This window comes from Plecotus auritus (genome assembly GCF_963455305.1).
Source record: "Plecotus auritus genome assembly, chromosome: 7".
In the NCBI taxonomy this organism is placed as follows: domain Eukaryota; kingdom Metazoa; phylum Chordata; class Mammalia; order Chiroptera; family Vespertilionidae; genus Plecotus; species Plecotus auritus.
In genome coordinates this window covers 102,342,085-102,370,001 of record NC_137774.1, presented here as the reverse complement: position 1 = coordinate 102,370,001, position 27,917 = coordinate 102,342,085, and the positions used below count along the sequence as shown (strand labels likewise).

General features: G+C 38.5%; 1 protein-coding gene and 1 pseudogene across 3 annotated transcripts in view; one reads left to right on the top strand and one right to left on the bottom strand.

Moving 5' to 3' along the window:
- Positions 1–27,917, top strand: part of PRR16 (proline rich 16) — a 242,048-nt gene that overhangs the window by 196,975 nt on the left and 17,156 nt on the right. The gene's annotated exons all lie outside the window — the stretch shown is intronic.
- LOC308252730 (forkhead box protein K2-like) lies at positions 679–26,634 on the bottom strand (annotated as a pseudogene). Its single transcript has 3 exons — positions 26,568–26,634; positions 1,623–2,574; positions 679–1,466 (listed from the first exon to the last, which is right to left on the bottom strand). The product of its transcript is annotated as a forkhead box protein K2-like (transcript).

Genomic DNA, 27,917 nt, shown 5'->3' with positions numbered 1-27,917 from the left:
TAATTTATAGGATTCTGTAATAATATTCAGTATTTGAAGTTTTGGTTTATTGAATGATAACCTAATGACTAGTGATTATTACTCTCAAAATAATGGCTATGTCATTGAATACTTTGGGGGCATAGATCTTCATTTTTTTTACTTGAATATGCTGTGTCCATTGATCATGAGTCGAAACTGTGCCCTGATACATTTTCTTTCTCTTCTCTTGTGAGAAGAGGAAGAGTGGACTATTCCGGGTATATTATGTAGTCATATGCTATTTGTCAAGTTGCGCCACTGTAAAGTTACAGTTTTTCTCCTTGGAATTAATAACACTTCAGATTTACCTGATTTGCTATTTATGGCTTTTGTATTTTGTTCCCTGATTAAAAAGACCACTTTCATTTGAAGATTATAAATAAGTTAAGAGAGATCGTCTTCTGGAACTTTTTATGCTCATATTATTACATTAAATTTTTTTTTATTGGAAAAGACCCAACTTTTCCTACTAATTCCACATGTGAACAGCAAAATGCTGTCTCGTCTGCCAGCCCCACGGGTCCTCTGCGGGCGGCGAGGTGGCCCCTGCACTGTGCCCTGGAGGAGGGCTGTTCCGGGCCATCCGCTTGCACCGGGCGCCATCCTCACGTGGAAAAGCCGGGAGCGCCGGAACCAGGTGTTGTGCGGTTTAACAGTTCAGGTGTGACTTCTGTCGTTAAGAAGTTTTAAGGCCACCTGTGGTCTGTGTTTTTGGTGCTGATGTGAAGTCCGACCGCAGGCCCTCCGCCCACCAAGAGAAGGCGCTCCGAGCAGGGTGAGTGGCGGCTTGGTATCTCCTGTGGGCACCACAGAGTTGACAGTAAAGTAGGACTGGACGCCCTTTTCCCTCATGGTTTTCTGTGGCATAGCTACGCTCAGGGCGATGAGGATGCTCTTGCTGTCTTTGGTGCTGACCCACTTCAGCTCCGGCTGCTTCCACCGGTCGCCGTTCTGGCGCTTTGTGGGCTGGGAAGCCGAAGCTGGTGCGTGTGTCGCCAGCACGTGCAGAGGACTTGGCTGCCTTGTTCCCCGGGCTGTGCTGCAGGGGCATTGGCGCCACGGGAGTCCTGTTTGCATTAGTTTTTACTGGTAGCTGGTGCTGACCCAGAGGTGCCTGTTGCAGGATGCTGACTGTCTGGACAGGGGTGGGCTGTGCCATCTGAATCCAGGGTGGCCTGGATCGTCGCAGGAATAGGTTCCACTTTCACTTGTCGGTGATCTTCATTCTCCTGGCTCTGCCTTAGCAGGGGCCAGCACGGCCCCCTGCCTGACCTGGGCCTGCCAGGCGACAGTGTACGTGTTCGCTGAGGCCAGTCCCGCCACGCAGGTGAAGGACACTGCTGGATCTGGTGGACGACAGGCTGCTGGGAGGTTGAGGTCAGGGGCAGCGACAGTGTGGGTGATGGGCTTGATCTTCAGGGGCAGCTGCCTCCTCCTCACAAGGACTAAAAGGTGCACTCAGCAACCCGCGCCTCCGCTGTGACAGCCAGTGGGCTGTGAGGCACCAGGCTCCGGCTCCAGGGAGCCTGTGAATCTTCCCTGGGCTCTCAGGGGCCTGGGCACCGCTGCAGTGATGAGAGGCTGGACCCCTGAGGGGTCTCAGGGGGTTCTAAAGCAAGGCACGCCCCTAGGCCATCTTTTCCTGAAAGCCTGCTCTGTTCATTTGCTTTCTGAGGCAGGATCTATCCTCCAGAATGAGCCTTGGGAACATGGTACTTCGATGAAATAACGATTCAGAAAGAGATTGTGGTGAATTGAATCCCACCAGCCCTAGTCCACAGTCCTGTACTGTGGATAATTTTTAGTGATGTGAGTATAAATTCCACATAGGGTGAGCTGCTTATCAGGAACCATTGTAAGTGCTTGTACGATTAAGTGTGTATAAGAATAAGGTGGTTTTGAGTCATCCTTTGGGCTGTGTCCACCTGAAGCTTCCTTTTCATTTTCTGACTGCGAGTTGTCAATCATTAAATTAAGGTCAGGTGCTATCGCACCACCCATTTTGTACTGAAGATCCTGCTCCCCTGGGGCTGGATGGGCGGGAGTTTGCAAGCACTGATGGTTTTTGTCGGGGAGGGAAGGGGCTGATGAGGTGGGCCATGGTGTCTGGAATGCTGATGGTCAGGGGCGAGATGTGGGCCTGCACGGCTTCACCTGGGATTCCGGCACCTCCTGCTTCTCCCTCTTCTCCATGGATGGCAGTGAACTTTTTCTTGATGTTTGTGCTCCCATGCCTCTGTGACATGCTGTTCGAGAATGTGCCTTTCTTGCCAAGGCAGTGCAGGTAGAAGTTGCTGCTGGCTACTGGGTCGGCCCGGCTGCAGGAGGGGAGGGCTGTGGGGCCCCTGCCATAGCCACTGCCCAGGAGCATGGAAATCTCCAGATGGCACCATGAGATGAAACTGGAGTGGGCCAGGCTGTCCAAGCCTTGCAAAGAGTTGCGGCCAATGGTCACTGAGCACTTCTTCATCAGGTACTGGAATGCGCTGGCCTGCCGCTGCCTGGGGCCTGCACAGGTCAGCGCCTCCAAGGAGCTGAGGCCCAGCCAGGCTGCTGGCCACGAGCAATAGTGGCAGCCAAATTTTAAGATTTAACGTCATTCTATTACTTTCAATAATTTATATTTAGCTTTGTTCATTCTTTTCTAAAAGTAGTTGTTCTTCTATTCAATTATATTACTTTTTGGTTCCTTTGCATCATTTCCATATAGTGTTCAGTACAGAAATATGTTGGTGAACATGGTTTCCCCCTGTCCCAGGCAACCACAGCTATGATTGACACTGGTGTGAAGGTAGTGTTAGTGAGGCACATGCGGTCTGCTCCAAGCCCTGGTCCTGTTCTAGTTAGGTATGATTTGAACCTGGGAATAGCTCTCCTCTGGAGTTATAACTGATTTTCTGTAATGCACCCTCCAGGCTCTGAGGCAAATAAGAAATTTGGAGTCACAACAGGCATTCAGTAGTACTGTTTGGTGAGGCATATCAAAATAAGACTTTTTGAGCCAACTGGTGGCAAGTCTGGAACTTCCCAATTCTGTTGACTATTTTTCCTTAACTCCTTACTACTTACCTGTGAATAATTTCTTTCAAATGAAACAGTGGATTAGTGGTTTGCAACCTTCATTGTGTATTAGAGTCACCTGGGATTTAAAAAATATATATATATAGCTGTCCAGGTCCTAGTGCCAGGTATTTGGTTTTAATTTGTCTGGAGTGGGACTCTGGTAGTGATATGTTTCAAAAGCTCCTGGAGGTGCTTAATTTGCAGCCAGAGTTGAAAGCCACTGTAATAGAGAATAAATCATGAGGAATACCCATATTCAGGAGTGATGGTAAGAGAATACTGGCTTAACAATACTACAATTCAGGATAAATGAAAGTAAATTATTTCCGTTTCACTTGGAGCCACAGGAAAAATTATTTTGAGTAAACTATTGTCCAGTGTAGCTATTGAATACACGCACATTTCTTCTGAAGAATAAAAGTAATCTTTCCTTTGAAATTTGGTTGAAAACTATTAAAACCTTACCTTTACAGTCAGCTCGATTTGAAGTAATTTACTCTATCAGTAATTTACTCTTCATTGACTCTTGAAGAGAAAGCTTGCTTTCAGATTTACTTGCAATTTTCAATCATTATGGAGAAAAAAGAGTTCAAAGTTAACTGTATATTGAAAATCAGAAATATTTTTTAAAAATCCAAAACACATACAGATTTATGCTCAGAGATTGGCCATATGTGTGGCTCTAGGGAGATGGCTATAGTTTAAATTCACCACTTATCCTACTGTGTTACTTGGAAGGCTAACTTAGGCATGCTCTATGCATTCAAGTTTTTTTTTTAATTAATCTGATTGGTAAATTAAGTAGTCCAGTCTTTTTCTCTGTTGAGAACCAATGCCACTTAGTAGACTAGAGCAAAATATATAAACTGAAAATTTAGCCAGGTTCTATCTCATATGGATAGCTTTATCTCAGGAAATACTCCAGTCCTGGTAGACCTGATCAGATGAGTGATTCTCAAAATGTTGTAAGACAGGGAGAGGAGCAGTATCACGTGTTATCTATGAAAGCTGCCCTACTGGCCACCCATACCCACAATAGATGCCTATAGATACACAATCTGATATTAAATTAATAGGTATTACTTAGCCAAGAAACAGAGCAACAGGTACAGACAGAATCAGGTGCTTCTTGGAATCCAGATATTTATTCTGTTTTACAAAAAGGAAGGAAATAAGGGGGAAAGGGAGGAACGAAAGATGGAAGGAATCATTCAGTTTATCAAACATTCCTATAATGTTATTTGTAATTCATGTTGCTACCTGGATAATTAGGATTTATAAAAGTATAGATATTATATGTATATTCAGTTTCAATAAATGAAAAAAATCTATATACTATTTACCACATTCTAAGAATTACTTTTTTAGAAATATAAAAAATTTTAAATTAAATTAAAAAAATTCTCATCAGTTGCCATCATATGTTTTCAGTATTTTATCCAATAATTCAAATATGTGAATGATCACCACACTTATCAAATTTCTATGTGGGATAACTTTGGTAAGTATGTTATCAGATGAGTAAGCTTTTAGGATAGAGGGAATCATCAAATGCCAATCAATAATGTTTGCCCTAAGAAAGCAAAATGTTTAAAGAGAAAAATATGTTGTTTCTTTCACATTTTTTATCAATCATGTAAGTTGTATATGTTCAGACTGGAGTGAAGCTGACACTTCTAAAACAGCCAACATTGCATAATATTAACTTCCTTGGGCCAAATACTGGTGATTCTCTCCCAAGAAGATATTTGTCTTAGTTTTGAGAAACTAATGCTGAAGTATCAGATATTTCCCTTACAGCATTTTTCCTTCCGTGTAAAATTCATTCTTTCGTGCATTCATCCATTGTCCTAACATTTTATGTGTGTCTATATATACCAGAAATTGTAGTAGTGAGCTAAAAACTGTCAATGTGGTGAATACAGAATAGTGAGAGAAATAAAGACAAACATTTAATTCAAAACTTCAATGCTAATGAGAGAATATAAGTTATTATGAAAATTTGGAAGACATCTAAGGTGGTAATCTAAAAGTTTACATGAGGAAGTGATATTTGAGCTCAGATCTGAGAATTAAAAGGCATTTATTTAAAAGTTAGCATGTCACACAGATAAATGGGATGTGATAAATGTTTGAGGTAGAAGGGAACATGCATGAGGCTGGTGGGCCGAGAGCAAGGAAAGAAGTACTAACGACTATGAAAGAATGTGCAGCAATATGGAAATGACAGAATGAAAACTTACTTTTATTAAAGGGAAATGATAGAAATGGAACCAGAGAGTGTCATTTTGTTGTCAGCATTGCATAAATTTTATTTTATAATTTTCAGCTTAAATAATTTTTATTTATCCTTATTTTTATAACTCATATTTCTGTTGTGTGTGCCAAGTGGCAGTAGTATGCCAAAGCCTAAGCCACCTGGTGAACTAGTAAGATTTAACTATAGACACATGTAACAACATTTTTCTCTTTGAAAACATTTAGGATACGTTTTTCTATGCATTATAGCTAAATCATTGTTAAACGAATTTTCACAGAAAATATTAGAAAATTACTAAATATTTAAATTTGAAATTTCATGTAATTGTCATAAAGAATTTATATTATCATAATATAAAGAATTCTATTTTATATTAAAACATACTTTTATTTTTACATATTACATGACTCATCTTGTTTCTAGTAACTGGAAAACAAGTGTTCTAAGGGTTTGTATTAGTTTGTGATTTAGTTTTGAAAATCTCTTTCAGCACTCCCTCATCAGAATGCTAAAACCAAAAACACACCCTGTTGATATGTATCTTAAATAATTTATAGTCTCCAGGGTTAACATTTTTTTCAACCAATTATGAAATTACTGAAGAAAAACCAATGTTTGGAACACTTTTTTTAAAAAAAAATCCTCACTCCAGGATATATTTTAATTGATTTTAGGGAGAGAATAACGGAGAGGGAGAGAGGGAGAGACAAACATCAATGTGAAAGAGGAACATCTATCAGTTGCATCCTGTACACAGACTGCAACCAGGGATGTGCCCTAACCAGGAATCCAACTCCCAGCCTTTCAGTGTACAGGAGGACTGAGCCGCATCGGCCAGGGCGGAAAACCAATGTTTGGAATTACAGAGTTTGAAAGACAAAATCCTGAGGCTTTTTTAAAAATTCTATTTATATTTTTCTATACAGTTTATTGAATGGTGTACTCTCCTACTAAGGTATTTTTGGTTTTCAACTCTAGGTCTGGGAAGTTTCATGAAGGATTAATGAACACATATTCACTGGACACTTACTTTTAAATCATCATGGTGTTAAGTGGTGGAGAAGAAGTATCATGTATCATGATTTCTCCACTCGGTTAATTTACAATCTAACTAGGAAAGTACACTTAAAGATTTTAGGATTATAGAGTGAAGTCCTGGGGTACAGAGTTGAGAATCAGCAGGGAGGGTGTGGGCCTGGGACCACTGCTCTGACTAAAGGAAGATGCATATTGAAAAGCCATATGAAATGAGGTTGGTCAGAGAAGGGTCAGATTATAAGAAAGTGACAATGCTGCTTAGGACCTGCAGAGTGTGGTGTTAGGCAGATGAGAGATTTTTAGACAAGGCTGATTGACAGGAAAGTGAGGTAGGAACAGAATCAATTTCAGAAATGAAAGGCATAGTATATGCCAGGGCTGACAAGTAGATATATGGCAGTGGTAGCCCATTATATACTATAGCAGCTAAGATATATACTCACAGCTGAGCTTTGAAAAGATGCTTTTTGTAGTATTTATTAATTTAGGGTCTAAAATTGGACTATCTGAGTTTAAACTCTGGCTCCAGCACTTATTAGCTATGTGATATTAGACAAGACCTATTTAAACTCTGTCTTTGTATTAATCAGTTACTATATGTAAACAGTTACAACAATGCCTGGAACATAATAAAGCCTATATAAATAGTACCTACTCTTTGTTAAGCTAGCAGCAGTGTCTAAGTAAATAGATATAAATATATTTAAGAAAGAACAAAAGCAATTGTAATACTGCATCTTTTATTTAAGGGAAGGGATGGAAATTGAATCAGAGTGGGAAAAAGAAAAAGTCACTCTTTAAAGTAATAACCTTGAGTTTGAATATTGTGGGTGATAGGAATCACATGATTTGACAACGGAATTTTGCTCCAATTTAGTAACATGGACAAATGACATCCATGTGCACTTTACCCATAAAAGATGTGAAACTAGTTTTTAGTTTCTTCTAGTTCTTACTTTTGAGGTTTGTTGATGATGGGAACTCATAAGAGGGCTTATCTCCTAGGCTTAAAAAATTCCATTCTCAGAGTACCGAGGAAACATCTCAGTGACAGATTCTGGAGGATTGGTAAATGTTAGAAGCATTATAATGGACAGTGTTATTCTTGCAATGTAATGGAAGGAGGAATCCACAAACTCATCAGTATGCTTGAGATCACTTGCATCAAAAGTATCCTATCTAATAAAGAGGGAATATGCTAATTGACTGTCACACCCTCACAAAGATGGCGGCACCCACAGCCAATAAGGAGGGAATACGCTAATTGCCACACCCTCAAAGATGGCAGCGCCCACAGCCACAAGATGGCAGTGCTCAGTCCTCTCAGCCCTGCTGAGGCAGTAGGCACAGCACTGCTGGGCCCACCCCATGCGCCTGCCTCCAGAGTCCCCCATTCCCCTCAGCCCCTTAGCTGCCCAGGGCCAGCCCAAGGCTCAGGCAAGCCTCGGATGTTGGCTGCCCAGCAGCCCAGGGCCGCCCGAGGCTCAGGTAACCAGGGCCAGCCGAGGCTTGCGCTACCAGCAGTGGCAGCAGCAGAGGTGTGATGGGGAGGTCGCCTCCTGCCCCTGAGGGCTCCCAGACTGTGAGAGGAAGCAGGCCAGGCTGAAGGACTCCCTATCCAGTGCATGAATTTTCATGCACCAGGCCTCTAGTAAGAAATATTATTAAATGGATGATTTATGGAATTAAAAAAGTAGAAAAGGAAGCAGGGATCACTAGAGCCTAGAAAAAGCTAAAAAAATCATGTCTATTTCGGTTCTTTTCTTTGGCACTGTCAGGGGAATACAGACTCAGGCATTTTTACAAAGTTTCTCCAAATTCTTTGTAGAAAAGGTATAGAAAGGTTACATGGACTACTAGATGGATCAGTAACTGGTTGAAATTGTTTGAAGTTACTTTCAAATATTTGATATGGAAAAGGGAGAATTATTGGTTCGAAGAGCTCTGTGGGATAGAATTCAAAGTGGAAACTGAAAGCCATATGGTAGGAAAATTGCTGAATTTAAGAGAAATATGTTTAACAGAATTGTCTAACAATGATGTAGGTAACTTTAGGGGGTCGTGGGTTCCCAGTACTGATTATGTTAAAAGAAAATGGACACCCAGTGTCAGGGAACCATAGAGAGTGTGGCATGGATACTTACTGTTTTTGTCTGCACGGCATGCTTTCCCCCCATGTACTTGCATAACAATAATGTTTTGCTATGAGGAATTAACCGGCCTCCATTGGAGAAGGTCTAAGAGTGACTATTAATTAATATTCTTTTCTCTCTTGGCCAAGATGGCAACTTGATGCAAGTCAATCAGAATCTCTCTAGAATTTGAGCTGTCAAGGTGGGAGCGTATTCATCCTTTAGGACACACACAATAGAAACAGCCCATTAGTTCCCACAGCTGGATATTCAGAATTGCTCTAGTTTCTGTCCTTTCCAGGAAGTGGCTTTTCAGTGTTTATCTCACTTTTCTAATCAACTCATAATATTACAAATCTATGAAGATTTGCTTTCAGTTGTTCACAACCACAGAATCCTGGTTAATACATCTGTCAATATGCACATTGGTGATTGAACTAAACCTGCCTTAAAATATCTTTAAGTACAGACAGGCTATAATTCTCTGATTTAGAAAAAAAAAAACAAAACTATTTGTATCTTTTTAATAGGAAAAAATGTTAGAAAAGTAGGGGAATTAGAAAAAAAAAATTACAGGTTGAAAAATCCTAGCTATATTTTCTTACGCTTGTGAATTTTTGTGAAATTGGTTGTAATTACCTGTTTATTTACTTAAAACTTTCTCTTTGGTCCCAGTGTCCTACAATTGTTCTGGATTAGATCTGTGACATACTGATCTGTAAATGATCGAAGGACCTAGCAAAGTAATTTCATGAAATCTGACATTATCTCCATCACTGTCAGCTTCAACGAATGAGTAGTCACATTTAAACTGCAGGCCAGAGGGACCCTGTCACTCATTCTTCTCTGGAACAAAGAGTGAAGAATTCCCTGACTGGAAGCTCTCACTGTCAGATCCACAAGACGTTGTCTTCATGTATTTAAATATGTCATCTGGATGGTTATTGGACATATGCAAATGCAGTAGACTACAGATAAGGAATCTGAAACAATTCCCTCAGGTTTGGTTCTTTTTAAAGAAAATGTTCTTAGTATGTTCTTTCTGGCCTCTGCTTGGCTAAACCACACTCCATGACTGACCATGGATGTTTTAAATCCTCAATTACAGGACCTCACACATTTGTATCTTTCCTATTTTCTCGGAATCATCTTGGCTCCTGCCAATTCTGTCCTTTATGCCTTCTCTATTTTGAGTCTGCCATTTCTTAGGTGTGTTGATTGGACAAGTTTCTGTACTTTTTGACTTTTTGTTTGTTTCTATACTTCTTAGACTCTGTTTTATCATTGGCAAAATAAAGTTGTTTGGCTTGATCTAAGGCCTTAACCAGTTAACTGCCACGATATTTTGAATTTAATTAAAAAAGGTCCTTCGTTTGTGTCTATAGATGCATATGGTGTACATATGGTTAAATGAGATATGACAGATAGCAAAGGACCATCTCCAGCAAATATGAGTTATTGAATTTGTATTAGTATTGTCATTGGTTTTATTTTGAAACAGAAAAAAAAAAATAGAATTAAATCTTCAGGTCTAGCCAGTGTTGCTCAGTAGTTGAGCATAGACCTATGAACTAAGAGGTCATGGGTGGATTTCAGTCAGGGCACATGCCCGGATTATGGACTCCATCCCCAGTAGTGGGCATGCAGGAGGAAGCCAATCAATGATTCTATCTCTCTTCCTCTCCTTTCCTCTCTGAAATCAATAATAAAAAATAATAATGCTAAGAAAAATTGTCATGACAAGGGGCTATCAAGGGATATCTTTGTCTGTGTTGAGCTAATTTCCTGTTTCCTTATTTCCTACACAATTTATAATAATAAAATCATAATATGCTAATTAGACCAGACGACCTTCTGGATGAAGCTGGGGCTGCCTGGGTCCTGGGTGCCTGCCGGCGGCCAGAGGAAAACCCGGGTCCCAGGTGCCAGAGAGAAATCCAGGTCCCAGGTGCCAGAGGGAAGCCAGTGCTGGCAGCTGGGGGAAGGAAGGCCTACTCTTGCATGAATTTCGTGCATCAGGCCTCTAGTTTACAATAAACCCCTCTCAACTAAATCTTTCTAAGCATGTATCTTTCTCACAACTAGAACAGCTGAAGGCAAATTGTTAATACTAGGAATTAAGCCCAGCTGGTGTGGCTCAGTGATTGAGCATTGACACATGAACTAAGGAGGTCACAGTTCAATTCCTGGTCAGGGTACATGCCTGGGTTTCAGGCTTGAACCCCAGTAGGGGGTGTGCATGAGGCAGCTGATAGATGATTCTCATCACTGATGTTTCTATCTCTCACTCTCCCTTCCTCTCTCTGAAATCAATAAAAAATGTATTTTTAAAAATGAAGTTTTAAAAAATATCAGGAATTAATCATCTAGTTTTATATGAAATCAGTAGAATTTACCACTGGTAAATTCTCAGTTCATTATAATTAAAAAATGTATTGGGTAAAAAAGGAGGCCATGGGTGAAACTTGGACCCACTAGCTCTTTTCTTTTGCTGTATGTATGGTACAAAAGAAGTAATATGATTGGAATGAATAACTGAATCCTTTTAATTTATGTTGTGGGTTTTAACATATGAATTATCATGAAAACTCCATTGACATGAGTATTCTTAAAATATAAGGTTATGATATTTCTCATTTAAGATTAAATAATAAAGTAATAATTGTAGAATACCAGAAAAATTGAGATCATAGGCTCAGGGAATTGGTGGTATCTAACTAATTGCAAATATGTCTCTTACCGTTTTTATTTTGAGAAAATTTAATAAATCATATACATAACATGAAAATGATATTTCTAGCCTCTGGATTTCAATAGGAAAAAAAACTATAATTTTCATCATAATCATTCTGTGAAGCTTTGACAATAGTATTAGAGTAAAAATTTATCATTAACTAAGATTTGCTAGATAAATGGAAGAAAAGTAATTACATACAAACTTAGAACTATATTTTAATATTGCTACTTTGTTTATAACTTCATTGTTAACTCCATTAATATTATTGTAATATAGTTAATGCATAATTACAATGCATACTGTTTATAATTATGTATTGAGGTAAATAACTCTTATTTGGAATCAAATTTGATGCATAAAAAAATGGAAATGGTTTATATTCATTATGAAATGTGTTAAGTAAATTTTTCTACATTCTGAAATTATGGTATTTTATATGAATATTGGTTTTCATAATAAGAGTAAATAATAATGGAGGCTTACTATTGCTGGCTTTGTGCCGCATGTATCATGTTCAGTGCTCTTTGTTTTTATTATTTACCAGCTTTTATCTACTATCTTTTATGGGAATTAGGAGTTATTTTTATCCTAAAATAGAGCATGAAGAATGATACAGAAATGGTAACTTCATTTTTATTTAATCTAAATAATATGTTTTTATAGTGATATAACTTTGTGGGGGCTAAAAAATATTAGTATTTTTCCTCCCACCTTCTAACTGGGCTAATAATCAAATTAACAGAGACAGTTTAATAGTAGAAAATCCGTTTTAATACATGTGCATGGGGAATTTACATAGGCATAAAAATTCCCAAGACCGTTAGGCCACATTGGGAATATAACACATTTTTGGACAAAGGGAAGAGGTGGGGACAGGGTATTAGATTTCTTAGGTGGGAATGGGCGATATATAGGCTTGTGAGGGAGAGCAGAACACATGTGCCAGGAAGGCCCCCGACTCTGTAGTGCCTGCCCTAGTGCTCATATTTCCTCATTCGCCTGAGGGGACAGTGGATAACCTGCCACGACCCTGACACTTGAAGCTGCATCTCTCAGGCTATTCTCTGGCTCACACCTGGTAGTGGTCAGGGTACCCACAGTATGTCTAGGTGGTTGCTGATACTGGCATCATTGGGAGATAGGTTTAAAAATTCCTTTATTCTGCCATCCATAACCAGAAAGCTGATTTCATGCTTATAATCTTTAAAGTATTACAGATATACTTCAGGTATGGGCAAAGATAGTTCAGGTAGTATCAGAAAGGATTAGTCCATTTGTGTAATCTTAATTTAGTCAGCAAACATGTCTGGCTTATTTAATCTGTACCATGAATTGTGCGAGGTACCAGAACTGCAGAAATGAATTATTTATCTTCTGACTGAAGAGCTCACAAATCCAGTAATGAAGATAGACATGTAGATAAGCAGACAAGATATAGTGTGTGTGTGTGTGTGTGTGTGTGTGTGTGTGTATTTTTAATAATACAAATACTCCAGTAGTGGTATAGGAACTCGGAGGAAGGAGCAAATAAGTTGTATATCATGGCAAAGAGAAGATGCTATCTGAACTTGCCTTAAGATATTATGAATTTATGAGGCAGAGGTGGTCAGGAAGTCCTAGTTAGTGAGGAAACAGTGTGTACAAGAAAGGAATGGAGTCCTGGCCTGTGTGGCTAAATTGGCTGAGCGTCATCCCATGCACCAAAAGGTTACCTGTTCAATTCACAGTCAGGGCACATGCCTGGGTTGCCGGTTTGGTCCCTGGTAGGGGTGCATATGGGAGGCCACCAACTGATCTCCCTCTTGCTTTTTCTCTCTCTTTCTCTATCTCTCTCTATCTCCTCCCTTCCTCTCTCTCTAAAATCAGTACAAACATATTTTTATAAGAAAGAAATGAAGACATACAATATTTTCCTTTGGGGACAGTGAGCAGCATTTTGCTTGTGGAAGATAGGGTACATGCAGGAGGGAGGAAGTGTGTTTGGATAGCAAAGGTGAGAGGGAACTGTCACAGACTTGTGAGCTTTACTCATAGAAAAATAAATAGGGAAAATGGGTGACATGGTTCTGAGATTCTAATGAACTAGGAAATGCAAGACTGACCTCATTCCTCATGCGAGTCTTTTGCAAGCATAAGATGCTGTTTTGCCAATACTACAGAGTTTCAGTTTAACATATCTTGTCATCTCAGCTTGAACTCTGTCCCCTCAACCATAGCTACTTATACAGAACAATCCTATTATGTCTTAAAGCTAGCTTTGTTCTCAGATACCACAATATGAAAAAAAGTTCTATTCCATTATTTAATTAGCTTCTCAACAGTATATAAATAAATTAAGCATATCCACTCAAGACCACAGTGGTAAGCAAAGTCTGAGCTGAGGAAGGAATTGGTCAAACCTGTTCGTGAATTATTCTGTTACTCCTAAGTTTGCCAAATATATGTTCTTAACAAATATCCATTGAGTTTAATAGAAGCCCTAAGAAATGTAATTGACAACAACTCTTGCTGAAACTATTTCATTTTTTCCAAATAATTTTGCAAACATATTTTTCTTTGTAATTTTCTGCTCATAATACCTCAGGGATATATGGTGAATGACATTTATGCTTTTCTCCATATCTGTTGAGTATTAAGCCAGGATTATGAGTTCTTGTGGTTTTCACTTCAGTTTCTTCAAATGTTCAATTAGAGTCAGAGTAAGAAAGTCATTATATTCAATTTATTCTATTGGAAAATAGCTGATAATTTCTAAGGAGTGAGAAAAGAAAATAGTTCCCAAAATATTATAAAAAAATCCTAGCATGAGGAAAATATGAAAGAGTAAGATGTGTAATATTGATATTAAGGAAAGAACAAATAAATTACAATATTTAGCCCTGGTTCTTTAAAACATTTTATAGAATGGCATTGTATGATTTTACTATTCTGCAAAGATTCATCTATATTAACTGGAAACAAAAAAATATGGGAAAATTTAATGTACTGAGATGAAGTAGAGAACACATATTGTATATTTTATTTATATGACATTAGTATAAGACAAATCTATAGAGATTGAAAGTAAATTAGTGGTTTGGTAGGGCTGGGAAAGGGGGATGGGAGTGACTGTTAAGGGGTATTGGGTCCTTTTTCAGGGTGGTAGCATATTCTAAAATTAAACTGGTTATGTTGCATAACTTGGTGAATATACTAAAAACCACTAATTGCACACTTCAAAATGGGAATTTTTGTAGTATGTGAATTATATCTTAATAAAGTTGTTTTTTTAAAATGTAGAATGGTTCCCTGACCAGTGTGACTCAGTTGGTTGGAATGTTGTCCCGTGCACCAAAGGGCCCCAGGTTTGATTCCCTGTCAGGGCACATACCCAGGTTGTGGGGTCAACCCTTGGTAGGGGCGCATACAGGAGGCAACCGATTGATGTTTCTCTCTCACATCAATGTTTCTCTCTCTCTCTCCCTTCCTCTCTCTAGAATCAATTAGCATATCCTCAAGTGAGGATTAAAAAGAATTTAGAGTGGCAAAAATTGAATCACTCTTAAGTTGAGATTTTTTTTTAATGCAAAGAATATATGTAAACAGAATTCAGATGAGCCACAGTGAGAACCTGGTTTCAAGTCTGTATTCAAGAAGCAACAATTTACTATTCCTTTTCCTTTTGCTTCTCTTTGAATAAGGTATTTTTTAAATTTTATTTTTAATTAAATCTTTATTGTTGAAAGTATTACATATGTCTCCCTTTTTCCCCCATTGACCCTTTCTAGCCCACCCTAGTATCCTACCCCAGGCCATGAGGCCTTTTTGTAAGGTACACTATTTTATTGGAGAGTAAAATCAGCAGAGAATTTTTTGAGAGTTTACTCTTTGTGCTGGGCTTGAGAAATAGGTTGCATACTCCCATGATGCCATGAGGCATCACCATGTCAACAAAATCTCCCAAGAATGTACAATTTGGACTGACAGCATTGCCTTGGTAATAACAGAAGTATCATAGATACTAAGGGTAGGAGATCCCAGCAGTCTAACATAAATGAGTAAATGCTAGGTTTTATACTTTTTAAATTATTTGCTATTAATTTTTGTTATGTTTATATTAAAATGTTATGTACTACTCATCAGCCATTCCCAAAATTTGAGCAAATGTGCACTCATTAAATCGAAGAATGGTACAAAGACATTCTTATTTCATCAATGGTTGTCACATCACATTTAAAACATTTATTTTCTCACTAGAGGCCCGGTGCATGAAATTCGTGCATTGGGGGGGGGGTATCCCTCAGCCCAGCCTGTACCCTCTCCAATCTGGGACCCCTCAAGGGATGTCCCACTACCTTCTCACAATCCAGAACTGCTGGCTCCTAACCACTCGCCTGCCTGCCTGCCTGATTTCCCCTAACTGCTTCTGTCTGCCAGCCAGGTCACCCCCTAACCACTCCCCTGCCAGCCTGATTGCCTCTAACTCCCCTCCCCTGCTGACCTGGTCACCCCTAACTGCCCTCCCCTGCAGGCCTGGTTGTCCCCAACTGCCTTCTCCTGCTGGCCCGGTCACCCCTAACTGCCCTCCCCTGCCAGCCTGGTCACCCCTAACTGCCCTCCCCTGCAGGCCTGATTGCCCCCAACTGCTCTCCCTTGCTGGCCTGGTTCCCCCCAACTGCCCTCTCCTTCAGGCCTGGTCCCCCCAACTGCCCTCCCTTGCAGGCCTGTTCCTTCCCAACTGCCCTCCCCTGCTGGCCATTTTGTGACGGCCATCTTGTGTCCACATGGGGGTGGCCATCTTGTGCATTGGAGTGATGGCCAATTTGCATATTACCTCTTTATTATATAGAATAGTACTCCAACCTCTGGAATAAAGCAATCACTGACATTCTGTCTTCATAGAGTCACCATTTAGAGGGAAATGAAATGTACATGTTTTGCAATGACATGTGTAAATTAAACATTCTACTTGTCAGAATTTACTATTAACCAAAATTATATTAAATCTTTTTTTTTACTTACTATTATATAAAAAGGCACCAGATAGTCATTTATAGTAATGTCTTCAAAAAGGGGGATTGTCACATAGCAATATCTTCAATGTTCATTTATTTAATCAAATATTTAATTAGCATCTACTGTATACCCATCTCTGGAATTGAGCTTATAGTTTTTTTGTGCTACATTGAGAATTATTACAGTTACAAGGAAATCAGTGAAAAGGAAGTTCAGTGTAAGCTGATTGGTTTAAAGAAAAATGTATTAAAAAGAGGGAATTGGGCTGAGTATTAAAAATAGATAGTGGTAACAAAGGATTTACAGAAGTCACAGGGCACTGTAGGAAGAGTTAGATATGAAAAAGGCTGCCCCACTCCCATAGGCTTTGGCTGAGATTCTTAAAGGATATCTCAGCTGCCAAGATCCCCTTGAGAAGCCTGGGGTCTCAACCCCAAGTGAGGCTCCCCAGTCCAGAGCACCAGAGCTAGGAAGAGATGCCCACATAACACCTGGCTGTGAACATCAGTGATGATTCTCTCTGCCAGGAAGAAACAAGAGTCTGCTAGAGACACAGGCACCCTCTTAAAGGGCCAGTACACAAAATCTTGTTCACAGCCTCTCTCCTCCCTGGGCGCTGGTGGAGAGAGGGCAGAGTGGACTGGAGGCTCGTGAGGACAGTCTGGGGTTTGTGGCTCTGGGGAGAAAGCTGGGGGAACAGGTATGGGGAAACCTTTGCTGAGTCCCTCTACCACACTACAGACACCATCTTTCTTGGGTGGAATACACCCCTTATTACAGCATCAGCCTGGGGGAATGCAATAGCCCCAGCTCTGGACTCCCTGCTCCTGCCCTGCTGATTCAAAAGAATATATGCACCCCTATGTTTATTGCAGCATTAGTTACATAACCAAGATTTGGGAGCAGCCCAAGTGCCATCAGTAGATGAGTGGATTAAAAAGCCGTGGTACATTTACACAAAGGAATACTCCTCAGCCATGAAAAAGAAGGAAATCTTGCCTTTTGTGACAGCATGGCTGACCTAGAGAGTATTATGCTGAATGAAATAAGCCAGTCAGAGAAAGGCAAGTGCCATATGATTCCACTTACATGTGGAATCTAATGAACAAAATAAACTAACAAACAAAATAGAAACAGACACATAGATACAGAGAACAGACTCACAGATGTCAGAGGGAAAAGTGTAGGAGGGCAGGGTGAAAAAGGTGAAGGGATTAAGCCAAACAAAACAAAATGAAACAGAAAAAAAAACAAACACACAACAACCTCATAGACAGACAACAGTATGGTGACTACCATAGGGTAAGGAGTGCAGCGGGAGGTAGGAGAGAGTAAAGGGAGGATAAATGATTATGGAAAGAAACTTGAATTGGGGTGGTGAACACACAATACAATATACAGATGATATATTATAGAATTGTAACCCTAAAACCTATATAACTTTATTAACTGTTATTCCAATAAATTCAATTAAAAATTAATATAAAAGCCACAAAAGTAGATAGAAATAAAATACCTACTTTTTGTAACCCATACAGGGAGAAAACAATTATAAAGCACATATCAAACAAAAGATTCATTCAGATTAAAGCTTCTATGTATCAATGAATAAAAAAAAGAGATAACAGAAAAGTGGAACAAGAGGTAGACACTTCTCAAAGGAGGAAACCCAAACAACTGAAAACATTCTTTAAACACTCAAAGAAGAACATGCAAATAAAAATTACAATATGATACCAATACATATCCTATCTAATGAAAGAATAATATGCAAATTAACCATCACTCCGTTATACCCACAAGCCATGCCCACCAGCCAATCAGGAGTGAGTATGCAAATTAACCCAACCAAGATGGCTGTGGCCACAGAGAGAGCAGGAGGGAGGCTTGGGTTTCCCCGGCGATGGAGGAAGCCAAGCTTTCCGCACACCCTGGCCAGCCCAGGCCTCCACTCCAGGCTACAAAGTTTCAATTATAGAAGATAAATAAATCCCAGATAACAGGGCCTCTGCTTGGGTCGCCGGCGGGTGTGGCCAGCCTGCAAACCACCACAGGCCCCTCGCCCAAGCCGCCCCACACCCCAAGGGAACCCCCACCTTGATCCGGGACACCCTTCCGGGCAAACCAGCTGCCCCCACCCATGCACCAGGCCTCTATCCTATCTAAAAAAGAGTAATATGCAGATTGACCATCACTCCAACACACAAGATGGCTGCCCCCATGTGGTCAAAGTTCCTGCCCCCATGTGGACACAAGATGGCCACCACAAGATGGCTAGCAGGGGAGGGCAGCTGGGAGTGACCAGGTCTGCAAGGGAGGGCAGTTGTGGGTGATCAGGCCAGCAGGGGAGGGCAGTTGGGAGGGACCAGGCCTGCAAGGGAGGGCAGTTAGGGGCAAACGGGCTGGCAGGGGAGCAGTTAGGCATCAATCAGGCTGGCAGGGGTGTGGTTAGGGGGTGATCAGGCTGGCAGGAAGAAGTGGTTAGGGCCAATCAGGAAGGCAGGCAGGCGAGCAGTTGGGAGCCAGCAGTCCTGGATTGTGAGAGGGATGTCCGACTGCCCGTTTAGGCCCGATCCCATTGGGCCTAAATGGGCATCCCTTGAGGGGTCCCAGATTGGAGAGGGTGCAGGCTGGGCTGAGGGACACCCCCACCCCATGCACGAATTTCGTGCACCAGGCCTCTAGTCTATTATAATAGAAGAAAATAAAGACAGGCAACGCCAAGCTTTTGAAAATATGTGATACTGTCAGAACTCTCATATGCTGCTAGTTTAAATACACATTTTTACAAACAATTTGTAAAAAATATTTGAAGTATTTATTAAAGCTGTGTGCCTAATATAGAGATAGGTTTACCAATGTGCAGGCACTAGAATGTTCATAGGGTCATTGTGTATAATAGCCACAAACTGCACATTGAACTCTTTTTTAATAAATATATAAAATATATTTTTTATTGGTTTCAGAGAAAAAGAGAGAGTGGGGGGGGGGAGAGAAAGAGAAACATCAATGATGAGAGAGAATGATTGATCCACTGCCTCCTGCATGCCCCCTATTGGGGATTGAGCCCCCAACCTGGTCATGTGCCCTTGTCCAGAATCGAGCCCGGGACCCTTCAGTCTGCAGGCCGATGCTCTGTCCACTGAGCCAAACCAGCCCGGGCTGCACATTGAACTCTTAATGATGCCCATCAACACTGGAAAGGATAAATAAATGTTAGTATATTTCCATGACAGTAGTCCATAGCAATGAGAGTATCAAAAGCTGCATACAACAATTTGAACAAATCACACAGAAAGAATGGAAACTGAAAGAAGTTATAAGACTATGCACTTATATAAATTCCTACATTTACATAAAGGAATGTGAAGGGATTAGCTAAAGAACATATATGCATAGCCCATGGACACAGACACAGTGTGGTAAGGGCCAAGGGAGGTGGGTTTGGGGCTGAGTGGGGGTGGGCAAAGTGGAGAGACTGGGAACATCTGCAGTAGTGTCAACAATAAAAATAAAATAAAAACAAAGTACAAAATTGATCAAACTAATCTGTGGCATTAGAAATCAGGAAAGGAGTTACCTTGAGTGTGAGAGATAGTAACTGAAAGGGAACATACAGGGGTTTGGGAAGTGCTGGTAACGATCTATTTCTGATCTCAGTGCTGGTTACACAGTATGTGTAGCTTGAGAAAAGCCATTGCGTTGTAAATTGACGACAGATGAACACTAATGTATGCCAATTGTAACTCAATAAGGGGTAGAAGTTAGAAGTTTTTAAAAAGTGGAGAGACTACTTCATTAAAATACTCCTCACAGACAAATAATTTTCAGAAAAAAAAGTCTTTAAAATTAAAATAAAGATGAACAGACAGAACTTTAAATATTCTAAAAAATTTCCACAGAGTTAGATTTTTTTCACAGTTTATATATTGCAATCTGCTTAAGCTGATCTATTCTAAACAGCCTTTCACCGCTGTGACAGTCCAAAATTAACAATTCTTATTTATATATGTAAGGTCCTTCCAGGGGACATTTGAATCATCAAATATAGACAAAGATGTCTTCAATTTCACGTAAGTCTATTTGTTTAAATATGTATTCTTTGAACATCAGTAGAGCCATGTATAATATTTAAGGGGAATTATGAATCAAAATATGTCAGATTCCATAAAAGTGAGGAAGTCATTCAAACTTCTGGCAAAAACATGAGGAGTGGGGAGTGCAGGGTGTGCAGTGCATGTGCACACTTTTATTCAGTCAGAGTGTTTCTCAAAAATAGAGAAATAAGCCGGGGCCTAGCATCCTGCAAAATGATGCAAATTTGGTTGGAGGATTTATTTTCTCACATGATGATGAAAGTTTGATTTATGTTTTGAAGGAAAAACTTGAAATGCCAGCCCATGGCAGGACTTACTAAAAATTATCCTATATTCTTGGTTTTATAGGGAATGACATAATTTTCACAGGTAATTGACAATGACCCCTATACATTATAAAAAAATGTTTAATTAACAGCTTTTAAACTGCATTATATGTATTAGTATTTTTCAATTGTCAACACTGAAAGAAAATTTAACATTTTCCCTGATAATCAAAGGATTTTTTATATTATATCTTACATACAGTAGGCAGGCCATTTCTGAATCTAGGTTTGAAAAATCTTTTTGAACAATTCTTTTAAAATTGAGTTTCATATCTTTGAATCCATGTATAATTTTAAATAATTATAAGGCACTATAAAATATTAAACATTTATAAAAATAACAATTCTCAACAGTTAAATGTGAAAAAATAAACCAAAGTATCCTGTCATTTTAACACAGCTATGTGATAGTTTTTCCCTAGTAGAATACATCCTAAAGACAAAAATAACTGCAAAAAATGTCTTAAACCATTTTTAGCATTCATATTGATGGCATATTATTAGTATTGTTTATCTGAGACTGGTATATGTACTATGGCATAAAGCAAAAAACAAAGCCCATATAATATTGTAATTCCATCATCCTTAAGGGTCCTTGAAAACCAAGAATGTCCATGTATGAAAAAGGAGATACAGATATAAAATAGAGGTTGGTTAAAAACCTTGTAGAGCTGAATTTGAATTGGAAGTATCAATATAAACTGGTAATTTTTTCTTAAATATGAACAAACAATCCAGAGTTTTCCACTTAGAAGTGTAAACAATCCAGTAGCAATTAGCACACTGAGAGACTGTTTTCTCCAAATACCAAACCTATTCAAAAGTAACCTGAGCTCCCTGGGAAATGGCTAATTCCAGATCGGAGGCAGAAAACATCTTCTTGTACCAGATAGCAAGGGAGCTAATAAACACTATTAGGACTGTATCAAAAGGAATCACTAAGTTGAAGAATCTCCAATTGGAAAATAATGGGAAAATAAATCATCAATAAGGATAATGGCTGCAATAAATTGAAACACATCAAATATGTTTAGCTCTGAGTTCAGAATAACACTATAAAAAATACTGTCACTATTTGAAAATATTAGGAAACAAACTAATTTTGTGAAATGGTTGAATAATAAAGGGAAGGAATCAAGCATTTAATGCCTTCCCAATATGAATTATACTCCTGGGGGATGAAATATAGAAATATTTCAACTAATTAATGAAAAGGAATTATGAAATCATATTATCAATATATTGCAATCCCTAATGAACAGGTAGATCTAAGCATTAGTCATGGCTACTAACAGCACAAATTAAAAGCTATTAAGTTCCTGGCCAATGTGGCTCAGTTGGTTGGGTGTCGTCCAGTGATTCCTGGTCAGGGTACATGCCCAGGTTGCCTGCTTGACTCTCAATAGGGGAAGTTCAGGAGGCATATAAGAGAAATTCTGCAGTTTTTGTCTATGCCTGGCATAATGTCCTTCAAGTTCATTCATACTGTCCCAAATGACAGGAATTTCTTCTTCTTAAAGACTGCATATGTATATATACAATATTAACTGCATATGTATATATCACATTTTCTTTATCCATAATAAACACTTAGATTATTTCCATACCTTGGCTACTATGAACAATGCTTCTGTGAATATGGGAGTGCAGACTTTAAGATAATGATTTTTTTTTTCTTTGGAGATATACCCAGAAATGGGATTGTTGTATCATATGGTAGTTCTAATTTTAAATACTTGAGGAACCTCCATACTGTTTCCATAGTAGCTATGTTAAAACTCTTTGTGGTACAAAATTTAAAACAAATAGATTTGTCACTTCTAGGCACTTTTTTAAAACTTGCCTAACAGCCTGGCTGGTGTGGCTCAGTGATTGAGTGTCAACCTGTGAATTAGGAGGTCACTGTTGGGGCACATGCCAGGGTGTGGGCTTGATCCCCAGTAGGGGGTGTGCAGGAGACAGCTGATCAATGATTCTATCTCATCATTGATGTTTCTATCTTCCTCTCCATTCCTCTCTCTGAAGTCAATAAAACATATTTAAAAAAATAAAACTTGCCTAACAAACCCTATCTCCTATTGAATACAATTAATATTTGACTAGAAAAGTTGATGCACCCAAGGAAAAAAATATTACAGCAAGAGTATTCAGTGTTTAGCACTCCCACATAGCCTAGGAAACTTAAGTTCAGTGAAGTGAAACAATTTGAAAAAATAACGGATTTAGTAAAAAGTAAAACATTTAAATCATGTGTGTCTGATTTAAGGTGTAATTTACTTGTGCTGCCTCTCCAAAAGAAAGGACATTACCTCTATCTGCCATGTGTTGTTTTTTTTAAAATTGATATCCCACCAAGTTACAACAAATCAAGTAAGTTATTATTATATCCTATTACACTGACAAGGAATATGGGCATTGGAGACATTTTCTGAGCTAAAATCTATTAGATTTAAAGGGCAGTATCACTGCTCTAACATTCTTAGTAGCTTCCTTGGGAGTAAAGTTCAAAGAAGTACAATTCCCTGAGAGAAGGTCTTCGGAATATGTTTGTATCTGGCCTTACATTTGTAAGTGACAGCCCTGAGTCACACCATCATAGCTGTTCTTAAATCAGAAAAACCTCAAACTATACTAGATGCTAATTACAGAGCATCATTGTGAAGTTATGTTTTATTGCATATAAAATCATTTAGTTTTATTGCTTATCAAAGGAAAAATAATACAAAGCAAGCCAACAAAAAAAGCAAAAACAACAGAAGTAAAAAAAGTATTTCATTGATAAAAATCAAGTTTTGGTGGAAGCTGATGCCTTCTGCCAGGATATGTTTCACAACAAAAGGACATATAAAAAGACAATCAGGAAATAGCAAAAATAAAGTGTGTAATAAGACATAGGAAAAAAAACAAATCTTTCAGCATTATCTATGGATATGCAGTTCCTTCTGCTTTCCCCATCAAAATTAAGAAACATTAATATTGAGTCACATTAAATTTAAAATTCTACATTTCTGAAGTGAATAGATATGCAAAAAGGTCACTTTATAAATGTTAAATGTAGCTAAAGATTCAACATAAATAAACCAGTATCCCAATAAATAGTTTTCATTTACTAAACCAGGATGATCAAAATCAGAATAAACATAATGACCTATGTGAGGTAGACTTTTCAAATAATTACACTGTAAAATTTCTCTTTGATGATCTTTTCCAAAACCAATGCTGAAATGATTTCTTAAGCCAAAGTAAATCTGTCTGCTAACAGACAAAGCAAACCACCTATAATTTTCTTATTGTTTTGAATTTCTATTCTAGCTTTTCTCTTTCTATGGAGCTGATAGAAAAATCTTAAGTACAAAGAAATAAAGCAGAGCAAATTGTAAGTTCATACACACAAAAACACCCACTAGCATATGTTGACCCAGAAACTTCCTGTAGGAAGTACCTTTTAAGGGTATATCATTTTACTTCCTACATTTTCTTTTCTTTTTACATATAATGAACAATAATAAAAAATAGAAAGTGTAGCCCTGGCCAGTTTGCTAAATGGTTATAGCCAATGGTTAGAGCCAAAGCGTTGCAGTTCAATTCCTGGTCAAGGTCACATACCTGGGATGTAGGTTCAATCCCTAGCCCTGGTCACATGTTGCGTGCAGGAGCAACCAATGGTGTGTCTCTCTCACATCAATGTTTCTCTCTCTCTCTCTCTCTCTCTCCCCCTTCCTTGTTCTCTTCCATGTTCTCTAAAAATCAATGGGAGAAAAAAAAGAAAGTAAAGGAAAGTGTAGAAAACAAAATTAGGGTTTAGGTCATTTAAGTGTTCTGACTGAGGCATTGCAGTAAATTTCCTATGAGAGAAAATTTGAAGAAATTATCAATAAAGCTAGAAAGGTATTTTCAAGTAGTAATAATTTGTACACATTAAATCTCACTTAGATTTTTCTAGAAAATAGACATGAAACATTAAAACCTTTATTACCTGTAATTCCTAGGTGTAATAATTATAGTTTGTTTAGAAAGCAGTTTCAAAATTAGTCAGTAATTGGTTTTGGCTCTGAGAAAGAAACACATGAGGATATTTATTTTTCATCTTTAAAAAAGCATGGAACATTTTGCTTAAATTTCCCATTTCTGTTATATTACTAAACCACTGATTATGGGCATGATGCCTCCAAACTTTTAAATACTAAGGGGACTTATTCATCAGAGCGAGTGAAATACAATCTACCACATATCACATTGTTGAAATTTTAAATACCACATGCATATTCTGTTTACAAAGCTATGCCATAAGGGAAAGGCAATAATTAAATTGAACACATGGAAGAAAATAATCACTTTAAATTTCAATATATAACTATATCTCTAAATTAAATTGGATATTAGATAAGTCCTTGAAAACCTGCATATTATTGTATATTTTTTCAATTTCTCTCAAATATACATATGTATATTTCTCCTATATTTGGGGATAAGAGTCTTTAAAAAGACAATCAAGTTAAAATGAGGTTTTTAGGGTGGACCCTAATCCAATACAACTAATATTCTTAAAAGAAAAAAGAAAAATTTGAAGACAGACATGTTCACAGGAGAAAACATCATGTGAAGATAAAGGCAAAGATTGGGTTGATGCTTCCTTAAGCCAAGAGACACCAAAGATTGCCAGCAAACTACTAGAGGCCAGGAGAGTCATGGAATAGATGCTTTCTCAGAGCCTGCAAAACCCCACCAGTACTCTACTTTTGGACTGAGATCTAAGCCTCCAGAGCTGTGAGAAAATAATTGTTTGTTTTTCAAGCCACCCAGTTTGAGGTACTTTTACAGGAGCCCTATCAGACTGATACACCACTGATACACCATATTTTATCTAGGATTCCATAGTTTCACTTCAGGTCTCATTTCTGTTCCAGCATCCCATATTACACTGAGTTATCATGTGTCTTTAGACTGCTTTTGGCAGCGACGGCTTCACAGACTTATTTTTTGATGACTGTGACAGTTCTGAGGAATAATGATCAGATATGTTGTAGAATGTTCCGCTGTTGACATTTGTCTGGTATTTTTCACATGACTAGACTGTGGTTATGAGGTTTGTGGAGGAAGACCACAGGAGAAAGTGCCATTTTCGTCAACATGATGTATGGCTGTTGATGTTGACCTTGTACACTTGGATAAAGATCTGTCAGGTGTCTCCACTGTAACACCACTCCTTTTAACCCCCCTTTCCTACTATTCTCTTCAGAAGAAAGTCACTGTGCAGCTCTCACACTTCAGAAGTTGTAAGTAATGCTCCTGCTCCCAGTATTTACACAGTTTATTTGGAATTATCCTCATGGGAGAGTTGCCTCTTCTCCCCCACTTATTATTTATTCAAACATTTACTTATATCAGTACAGACTCATGGAAGTTTAATTTATACTTTGGGTTATAACCTACTGCTACTTTACTTTGTGATCCAAACTGTTCACTCTTCTACCTTTGGCCACTGGAGTTCTTTCATTTGGCTCCTATGTCCCGTTGACAGGTCCTTATCAATGTGTTTGTGTGTGTGTGTGTTTCCTTTTTATTTTTATTTTTTTTAATTTCTTTATTAATTAAGATATTACATGTGTCCTTATTCCCCCATTACCCCCAACCCCCCTATTCATGCCCTTACCCCCTGTTGTCTGTGTCCATTGGTTAGGCTTATATGCATGCATAGAAGTCCTTTGGTTGATCTCTCCCTCTTACCCCCACCCTCCCCTACCTTCCCTTAGGTTTGATGTTCTGATTGATGTTTCTCTGTCTCTGGATCTGTTTTTGTTCATCAGTTTATGTGGTTCATTATTTTCCATAAATGAGTGAGATCATGTGATATTTATCTTTCTCTGACTGGCTTACTTCACTTAGCATAATGCTTACTTTCTGGTATGACAAGATGCTCCGAGATCATCTGTATATTGACTGTTCCAGTCTTAGAATCAGCCATTTTCCAAGGATCCCTGGTTCCTTTTATCACAAACGAAGATCAGGGCACTATATGTGCTAATTATTACTGAGATATCATTGCTTTTATGCTACTTCAGATAAAAGCACAAAGAAATATGTGTGTATTCATACATATATCTGTAAACATTTCTATATGTAACCATCTGTATGTGTGTGTTTATATACATACATACATAAATATATTCATAGTATATTGGAAAACACACCTGAACCAAAAGTACCTTGAGAGCCAGACACTAAGACTATTTTTGGTTTAGCCATTATTGAAGAAGTTACTGAATATAACTTCTGAATATAATGGATTCTGAATATAACACCATGGTGATACTTTGATAGTGTAGTTTACTTCTTTAGGAGTTAAAGTGATATGTCATTGGATTGTATTTGAGATGTATCATGACAAAGAGCATTAGGGTACCCATGACCTCCCTCTGATTTATTCCAAGTTTAATGACAGTAAAAATTACTCATCATTCCATTATTTGTCTGATTATAAGGGTAATCTCCTTTCTGTTGGCAATGTGAATGTATAAATATGGATACTCACATTTTCTAGTCATAATGGTGGCAAGATTGAAGGAAAGTTGTTAGGAAATTGACCCATTCTAAGGTTAAGTAAAAATATCCTCTTGCGATTAAACTTGTAGCATTATCTTACCCCCTTCAAGTAAAACAGAACCATTTTAAGACCCTCTTTTTATTTTTAAGTTACTGTTTCGGCCCTGGCTGGGTAGCTCAGTTGGTTGAGCAGTGGTCGGCAAAATGCGGCTCGCGAGCCGCGGTTTGCCGCTCTGTTGACTAATGAGTTTGCCAACCACTGGGATAGGGGCTTAATCACAAGGAACAACAACAGCCTGTAATTATTAGAATTGAGAGTTAGAGCATTGTCCTGATACGCCAAGTTTGTCGGTTTAATCTCCTGCTAGGGCACATACAAGAAGCAACCAATAAATGCATAAATACCTGGAACACAAATCGATGTTTCCCTCTCTCTCAAAAATCAATTAACAATTGCAGTTTACATTCAATATTACAATATTATTTTGTATTAGCTTAAGGTGTATAGCATAGTGGTTAGGCAATCATATATTTTATAAAGTGTTCAAACTTAAATATAAGACTCAAAACCATAAACTTATAGAAGAAAACATAGGCAGTAAAATCTTTGAGAGTTCACATAGTGAATTTTTTTTTTTTTTGATACATCTCCCTGGGCAAGAGAAACACAGGAAAAAAATAAACAAATGGGACTACATCAAATTA